At 40.2% G+C, this 9489-nt stretch overlaps 1 pseudogene; it reads right to left on the bottom strand.

Annotated features, from left to right (window-relative positions):
* Positions 1-1648: 1648 nt before the first annotated feature.
* Positions 1649-4301, bottom strand: LOC125785865 (uncharacterized; annotated as a pseudogene).
* Positions 4302-9489: the final 5188 nt, after the last annotated feature.

The following is a 9489-nucleotide window of genomic DNA, read 5'->3' as shown; positions in this document are numbered from 1 at the left end:
AATTTGGAGATACTGGTATCAGGGCTCACTCAAATAGTGCTGTAAGCTGGATTTGTGGAGCATCAGCTTAAAGTTGGCCGTGTTCAGATCTTGCCGATTCTTGGAGAAGACACCTATTGACCACTGTATCAGGACCCATACTTACCTGATTCACACCATGCTTACCTGATTCACACCATGCTTACCTGGGGCTACCAGAAGCTCAAATCAAGTTTCAGTAGCCACAGTAATGGCAGAGAAGATTTGGCATTTTTTTAAGGGCACAATATGGGCAGACATACTCAGGTCTGCTGCTCATTTCATAAATGCATGTTCATTACAAATGTGGCTGCATTTAAAAGAGAAACAGGCTTTCCTGTGGTATAAGACAAGAAGTGGTATTGCCAAGAAATATTGTTACAAGTAAAATAATCTACCAAACACAAATTCTCTTACTTTTTGTGTGGATAGAAAGTGTGCATAATATGACAAATAGATCAACTACAACCCCAAATTTAGAAAAGTTGGGACAGATATTTTAATAAATGTCGTGTCTTGTGTGGACAACTTCATTTTATTTGAAATAGAGTGACTTCACTAAATGTTTTCACACCACCCCAATTTAATCTGGGTTAAACAGGCTACGGTTAAATTGCACCCATGGTGTGGTGTGATTTTTCTTAGTGTGAAAACATTGATCTCACTCAGGTGTGGACCAAAACAACCACACTAAGACCCGTGATTGGACGTGGTCTCAGTCCGATCCCAATCGAAGCCCAGTGCAGTTTGTTTCTGGTGAAAAATGCGATCCTACCTCAATCCATCCCAATTATCAAATATACTTTATTTATCATGTTTGAGCTAAACGGCTGTTCAGGTGCAGTTTAGCTTGATATTTTTACCCACAAAATAACTACAGCTAGTGAAAAAAATCATGTAATTATAGGACAAGTTCTATAATGACTTATTACTCCGTTTTATAAGGAGTGTATGATGTTTTTTTATAGAATTAAAATCTGTTAAAAGTGAAAGATTTTGTGTAATATATAATTTAACAACAGATGCCTACATCTCAGACTATTTTCTGGAGCCCGACCCGACCCAGGGAAATCTCGGGTTCGGGCAGAAAATCTAAGCTCTAGAAGTGGGGAACAATCGTGATGATTTGCGTGCTCTAATCAATTCAGATTTAAGCTCTTTTTAGCTCCGGTTTTTGTGGTGCTGCTGCTTTCTCTTTTGGTAAAGCTGTTTGATCCAGCTGTTAAACTGTTATATTAATACCATTAATAATATATTAATAACGGCCATTAGATTGTTGTTTTTGTCCATTATTTTGTTTTGTTTATATATTTCCTTTGACTGTAATTTTCTTTGGTTGTATGGAGAATTTCGTTTTTTTTTTTTGTTTGTTTTTTAATTCGTTATATTTTTGTCAACATTTTGGGTTTATTTTCATTTGTTATTTTTCTAATAATAATAGTAAATACATCATTGATTTTAACAAAAGTAATTTTTTTTTTACTTTTCTGGTAACTAGATACTTTTAAAGTGGAGTAACTCCATTAGTAACTCAGTTACTTTTTTGGAGAAGTAAGGAGTAACTATAACTAATTACTTTTTCAAAATAATGTGCCCTACACTGGACATTTACATTTACATTTACGGTATTTAGCAGACGCCCTTATCCAGAGCGACTTACAACAGTGCTTCAAAGTTACTTCAAATATCCAAAGCTAGTTTGTAGACTAGGATCAAGAGATACACAGAGCTTAATCATGTTTAGAACCCTAGGAACCTTTTTTTTTTTTTTTTTTTAGTTTAGGAACTCTTTGAAAAGATGTGTCTTCAGTCGACGTTTGAAGACCGTGAGTGACTCTGCTGTTCTGACATCCAGTGGAAGTTCATTCCACCACCTTGCTGCAGCACAGAGAAGAGTCTGGATGTCTGTTTTCTGTGTGTTTTGAGTGATGGAGGTTTGAGCCGAGCCGTACTGGAAGCTCTAAGAGCTCTTGGTGCAGATCTGGCTTTGACCATCGCCATCAGGTATGAAGGTGCTGGTCCGTTTTTTGCCTTGTAGGCCAGCGTCAGGGTTTTGAATCGGATGCGGTCGGCAACAGGAAGCCAGTGGAGGGAACGCAGCAAAGGAGTCACATGACTGAACTTCAGAAGATTGAAGACGAGTCGTGCTGCCGCGTTCTGAATTAACTGTAGTGGTTTGGTGGCTCGCAGTGGAAGACCAGCCAGTAGAGAGTTGCAGTAGTCAAGTCTTGAGATGGCAAGAGACTGCACAAGCACCTGAGTGGCATCCTGAGACAGAAACGGTCGAATTCTTCGGATGTTGTACAGGAGAAATCTGCATGACCGAGTCAGATTTGCAATATGGCTCGAGAACGATAACTGGTCATCCATTTCTACACCAAGGCTTCTTGCTTCTGCCGATGGAGTGACCAGTGAGTTCTCGAAAGAGATGGAGAGATTGTTGTGAGGGCTTGTAGTTCCTGGGGTTGAGTTTTAGGTGATGAGAACTCATCCACATCGAGACATCATTGAGACATGCTGAGATGCGGGATGAAACCTGAGTGTCGGAAGGAGGAAATGAAAGGATTAGTTGGGTGTCATCAGCATAGCAGTGGTATGAGAATCCATGAGAAGATATTATTTCACCCAGAGAGCGAGTATAGAGTGAGAAAAGAAGAGGACCAAGCACCGAGCCTTGTGGAACCCCAGTGGAGAGTCTGCATGGAGCAGATGTTGCCCCTTGCCAAGTTACCTGGTAGGAACGGTCCTCCAGGTACGATGCAAACCACTGCCATGCAGAGCCAGTGATTCCAAGGCTGGTGAGGATGGAAAGGAGAATGCTGTGGTTGACCGTGTCGAAAGCAGTAGAGAGATCAAGCAGAATCAGAACAGATGACAGGTTAGTAGCTTTTGCTGCATGAAGCTTCTCTGTAACTGCAATGAGGGCAGTTTCAGTAGAATGTGCAGGTTTGAAGCCAGACTGGTTTGGATCCTGAAGATTGTTCTGAGTGAGAAAGAGAGAAAGTTGGTTGTAGACAGCACGCTCAAGGACTTTGGAAAGGAAAGAGAGGAGAGAAACTGGCCTGTAGTTGCCAACGTCCAAGCTGTCTAGAGTTGGTTTCTTCACGATAGGAACCACTCTGGCAGTCTTAAAAGTTGATGGAACATGACCAGATGATAGAGAGGTGTTAATGATGTGAGTGATGAACGGAAGGAGGTCAGCAGCAATTGTCTGAAAGAGGGAAGATGGTAAAGGGTCAAGTGCGCAAGTGGTTGGATTGTTAGAATGTAGAAGATGAAGGATTTCATCTGTGGAAAGCAGAGAGAATTGAGACAGAGAGGTAGAATGTGGAAGATAGAGCTTGGTGGGAAGGGTAGAGGCAGGGGGAAAGGATTGGCGGATATTTGCTACTTTCTCCTCAAAGGAGTTGACAATCATCCGGGGAGAGGGTTGTGGGAGGTTGAGGAGTGGGAGGGTTTAGAAGAGATGAGAAGATGGTGAAGAGTTTGCGAGGGTCAGATGCTGATTCTTCCAGTTTCCTTTTGTAGAAAGAGGATTTTGCAGCAGTTACCTCTGTTGAAAATCGGGATAGGAGAGATTGGTAAGAGCAGAGGTCTGAGTATTGTTGAGATTTTTTCCACTTCCACTTTCCACAAGGAGTCAGGATTCGGAAGAGTGGTCAAGATAGTTGAGGCAAGAGAGGAGGGAGATATAGCACGAAGATTGCGATGAGTAGTGGAAGTTGAAGAGGTTGTGTTTGTAGGAAGAGCAGGAAGAGAGAGAGTGAAGGATAGGAAGTGATGGTCAGAGAAATCTAGAGGAGTCACAGTTAGATCCAGAGCTGGAGCAGGTCTGCTAAAGACAAGGTCTAGAGTGTTTCCTGCTCTGTGAGTTGGAGCAGACAGATTGAGGGAGAGAGAAAAAGAAGACAGAAGTGGAAGAAGACAGGATGACTGTAGTTTCTCTGAGGGGAGGTTGAAGTCACCAAGGAGGATAAGTGAGGATTCAACTGGTAACCCACTCAGGAGAGTGTCCAGTTCATCAATGAAGTTGCCCAGTGGGCCAGGAGGACGATAGAGAACAATGATATGGAGTTTAACAGGAAAAGAGATAGTGACAGCATGAAATTCAAAAGAAGAGATGTCAAGATGCAGAAAAGAGAGTACAGTGAAGGACCACTTACGAGACAGAAGCAGGCCAGTTCCACCACCCCTGCCGGTTGGCCGTGGAGAGTGGGAGAAGGCAAAAGCAGATGACAGGGCAGCTGGAGTTGCAGAGTTTTCTGGAGTGATCCAAGTCTCAGTCAGAGCCAGGAAGTCCAGAGATTGAGCAGAGGCAAAAGCTGTGATGAAGTCGGCCTTCAGAACTGCAGAATGGCAATTCCAGAGTCCCCCATGCACCAACACCTGAGAACTTAATGAACTAGGTGGGTACAACAGGTTGCTAGGATTGCGGTTTCTGCCCTGATGCCGGTGTCTACGGGTGTTGCAGGAGATGAGAGTAGGAATTTGGAAGCACATTGTCAAATCTTAAGTTTTACTGTTTGATTTGAAATTGAAAGACTAAAATTTGCTGATTCACACCTTAACTAGCCAGAAACCACACCTGAATCAGCTACCCAAATCAACAAGTCCCAACAAGCCCAAGATTACAAAAACAGTTCTAACAGAATTAAGCTAAAAGTATCTTAAAGCCAGCCTACCTTACAAGCAGAGGATAATCAAGTAAACTCAAAGCACACTAAGTGAATACTGGATAACACACTTAATTTATCAACAACTGCAGGCTGTTAGCCACACCTCTCTAATTCACACCTTAACTAGCCACACCTTAACTAGACATCACACACTCACACTCACACGTGACTCCTCACCTGCTTCTTCCAGGAAGCCCTGATTATTGATTACCCCAGGGTATTTAAGGACGCTTCACGATCACTCTGGTGGCGCGTATTGCCTGGTTTATACCACTTTACAGAAGTTATTTTCTGTTATTGTTTTCGTGACGCCGATTTTTGCCTTTGCCTCTACTGTGGATTATCGTGTATTGACCTGGACTGTTTTACGTTTTCTGATTTTTTGGATTATCTCTGATACTGGCTTCCCTGTGTATGGTATTGCCTTTCACTATTATTAAATTATTTATCTACATCTGCACGTGTCTGTATTCTGTACCCCACCATGACAGGTAGAGACAATTACTCCAACAATAGCAAAATCAACTTTTTTTATTACCCTTGATGTCAGAAGAACAATGAATGAGCAGGTATCCACAAACATTTGAACATACATGTGAATTTAGAGTTGCTTTATTACATAGTAATTACAGGAATATGATACAGTAAATTATCACTGTATTTCACAGCAGAGGAGCTCTACATGAGAAAGGCCTTCTTAACCAGAGTTTGAAGTTTGCAGGGCGCTGGAAAGTCCTACAGCATTTTTTGCATTCCTGTCACTCACACACAAGTACACACTCCCAGGTGTCTCTCGTACATCTAATGAATACTCCAGCACCACTTTTAATCCCCTCCTGCCAGCTTGTGTTTATTGCTAACAATGTAGGTGTTACGTATGAGTAGGGATGGACGTAAGTGCAGAATATATTTTTATTAAACAAACAAGATAAATTAAAACAGTAAACAAAATGCAGGTAACGCAAAAACTTACAAAAGACAAGGCTAGGATAAAATAAAACTTAAACAAAGACTACTAAACAAAAACCAACCTGACACATACACAGCTAGGAATCACACAAAAGGCTTGACAAGGCTACATATGGACAGCAAGGATACAAAAGACTCAACCCTGCACATTCAAACAGAGGGGCTTAAATACACGAGGAGAGTGAGAAACACCTGGGCTTGGAAGACGAGGGGGCGGGGTTACAGACAAGACACAGGTGAGAACACTAATTGCTAGGGCAGGGCTGGGGCGGAGCTAGGGCAGAGACAGGTACAAAAACACAACAAAAGCACATGGCTGGGAACACTTGACACAGAGGACACAGAGGAAAACAGAGGGAAGGAGCACAAGAGACCAAAGGAGGGAGAAACAGAAGACAGACATGGGCTAAGGTGTTACAGTAGGCATAACAAACATGTTTATTTAAAAAGAAAACCCAATCTTCCAAATTCCAACTCTAACTCAACCTGTGCTAAGAGTGCACAAGATTTTCATTTCAATAAGTTGCAGTTAAATAATCTGAGGCAGCTACAGCCTCCTCACAACCACCTGCTTAGTAATTTCTGTTTAGATGCCTGTAATGCTGGAATTTCATGCATACGTTTATTTATTTATTTATTTTTCTGGATTTCCAGTCAAACTAAATTCTGCTAATATGAAGCGCAGTTACAGAATCTCGGCAGAAAAAAAGTAAAATATTGTGTTTCCATTGTATGAAAATGTTTTAATGAAATTGTAATACTGTTGTCACATGTTGTCACATCTTGATCCAGGCACAAACAGCAAAGACCTTAGGTAGTCACCCACATGATGTTCCAGCCTCATAAGCCCCATACTTTACGCACTATAAGGTGCAATTGAATTTTAATTTAAGTCTTCAGTGCACCTTAGAATCCAGTGCTCCTTATGTAGGAATTTAAGGAGCAGTGAAGCTACTTTGCTGAAGTGCAGTGTTATATATTAGTTTCTTCAGCATTGAGGCTGGAGCAGTATTAGCATTAGCTGCTAATGGCAGCACTAACTCTTTTGCCATCTAGAGGTGAGTATATTGGAGTGTAGCCTGCATTTACTGTGTTAAAACAAGCTATGTGTTAAAAACAATCTGTGTAGCGCTGTCAGGGTCATTTACTAGCACTACTCTATTGCTGCTAGCTGTGGCTAGGGCTGCTGCTAACCGTCCTGTTAAAAATATTGGAAATCTAAGCCATTTGTAAATGAATGGAAGCATTTTACTGGCCCAAATAACTTGTTTTCAAGGGAGAAATCTTTGTAGAATGACATAAAGGGCAGTATAGGCACAATGGAATAGTATATGGGGTATTGGGTACACCAGGTGAAACGGGACACACACCTTTCAAAAAGTTCCACTTTTGTCACATCAGGCCAAATAATATTTACCTAAAGTCCTGGAGATCATCCAGATGATATGGTAGAAATTTGGCAAATGTAAAATGGCCCATTGCATTCTTTTTGGTCAGCAGTGTTTTTTTGTCTTGAAACTGTCCTGTTGATACAATTTTCACCCAGTCTCTTTATTCTTATTATTGAATCATTAACACTGATTTTAACTGAGGCGAGTGAGATCCTGCAGTTTTTACATTCTTTAGTTGTTCTGGGTTCTTTTGGGATCTCCTGGATAAGTTGTCCATACCCTTTTGGAGTAATTTTGGTCAGAGAGTCACTTGTGGGAAGGTTTTGCCAGTGTTACATGTTTTCTTCATTAGTGAATAATAGTGAATTACTGTGGTTCACTGGAGTCCCAAAGCCTAAGAATTTTTACTTTGTAACCTTTGTAACTTGCCTGAATTTCTTCAGATTGTGGCATAAAGTGTTTTTGTATGCTGCATTTTAAGCAATAAAAAAAACTAATAAAATGTATTTAAAAAGCATTTATCGTTTGATACGTCACTGATATAAGAAAAATACTTTATTGCAATCATTCTTTTTCACAATTTGACATTAGCTATATTCTGTTTTTTTCACTTCTTCCTAACCTATAAATCTTTCACAATATTTTTTTCCTTTGTTTTTTTTTTTAGTTTCTGAGAAATTCTACAATTCACAAAAACTTTCTATTTACTAGAACAACAGCACACATCCCCCAACTAGAGGGGCTGATTTCTCACCAGTGGTCATATAAACCCAGGGCTTATGACATCTCCAGGATCTCAAGGTTGAATGCAATCACAGTCACAGCTGACACTGAGACTGAGCTTTACTCCCTCTCTCTGCCTCCATCACACTGACACACACACAGATAACAGCACTGCAGGTGATGGCTGAGCTCTCCAGAAGATCCAGAGGAACCAGAGATTGCAGAAGAAGATCTGTTCCTGTAAGTTCCTGTATATGCATTGTGCAGCTCCCTGGCTGACTTATAAAGAGAGGTGGGATGGCAACACTCCAAGGCTAGAGCTTAAATGTTGCAATATTGGCCAATCTACTATTGTGTACAATAGTTTAGGAGATTCAGGGAATGAGGACACAGAAAGAGACCAATTACTGCTCTGTTTAAACAAACAACAGGCTGATAAATCACGTAATTTAGTACATGTCATCACATCAAAATATTAAAGGAATGCTACAGTAAATAATAAAAGTGTTAAACAAACCAAAATACTCTAAAGCATTTAGAATCCGTGTATCATTCGTTCATTTGATATTCAATTGAGAATCAAAATCGGAAAATTAAAAAACCAATTCGTTTTTTCGTTTTTTCGTTTTTGAATATAATACCAAAAAACGAATAACGGCTTGTATTTTGTATTTTTATTTGGTTATCCAAACAAAAATTGGAAATTTAAAAAACGGACCAGGAGCCGAATTTGATTTTGATTTTGAACTTGACCCATTTGTGTGCCCCGGAAGTTACTGATTTGTTTATTCTTGGTGGGTTTCTGTTGCGCGGGAGTTCACTGCAGTGTTATCTACACAGTCTGTATTGCTGTAGGCAGCATGGCCGGACTGGAACCACATTCTGGCCTAATTAAAGATCTTTTTGAAGGTGGTAAGACGCATGAAGAGATTTCGTGCACGTTGCAGATCCTGCCGATTTTTTCTGTTGTCATATCGTCTTCTTTCACTGCAACGCGTTTAGTTCCTCTGAACAAGATAAAACTCTCCATCCTCAACTCCATCCAAAGCCTACAGCAATACAGACTGTGTAGATAACACTGCAGTGAACTCCCGCGCAACAGAAACCCACCAAGAATAAACAAATCAGTAACTTCCGGGGCACACAAATGGGTCAAGTTCAAAATCAAAATCAAATTCGGCTCCTGGTCCGTTTTTTAAATTTCCAATTTTTGTTTGGATAACCAAATAAAAATACAAAATACAAGCCGTTATTCGTTTTTTGGTATTATATTCAAAAACGAAAAAACGAAAAAACGAATTGGTTTTTTAATTTTCCGATTTTGATTCTCAATTGAATATCAAATGAACGAATGATACACGGATTATTTAGGTGCTCTTATATGGGGTGTTTTTAACTTGTGGTTTCTAAGGCTGGTAACTCAACAAGAAATTCAAGTAATTAACTCTTGATGAGTTCAGCACAGCTGTTAACTGAAAGCCTGAATTCCAGGTGACTCTACCTCATAAAACTGACTGAGAAAATCCAGCAGAGATGTTCAAAACTGATCATCTAAACAAGAGGAGATACTTTGAAGAATCAAAAATATAAAACATCATCTGGTTTATTTAACACTTTTTTATTACATAAATATAGGGTGACCAGACGTCCTCTTTTTCCCGGACATGTCCTAATTTTGAAACCTAAAAAAATGTCCGGGGGACTCAGTTTTT

Source organism: Astyanax mexicanus, chromosome 21, assembly GCF_023375975.1.
Source record: "Astyanax mexicanus isolate ESR-SI-001 chromosome 21, AstMex3_surface, whole genome shotgun sequence".
Classification (NCBI taxonomy): Eukaryota; Metazoa; Chordata; class Actinopteri; order Characiformes; family Acestrorhamphidae; genus Astyanax; species Astyanax mexicanus.
The sequence above is the reverse complement of the archived record's forward strand: the minus strand, read 5'-3'. Positions and strand labels throughout refer to the sequence as shown.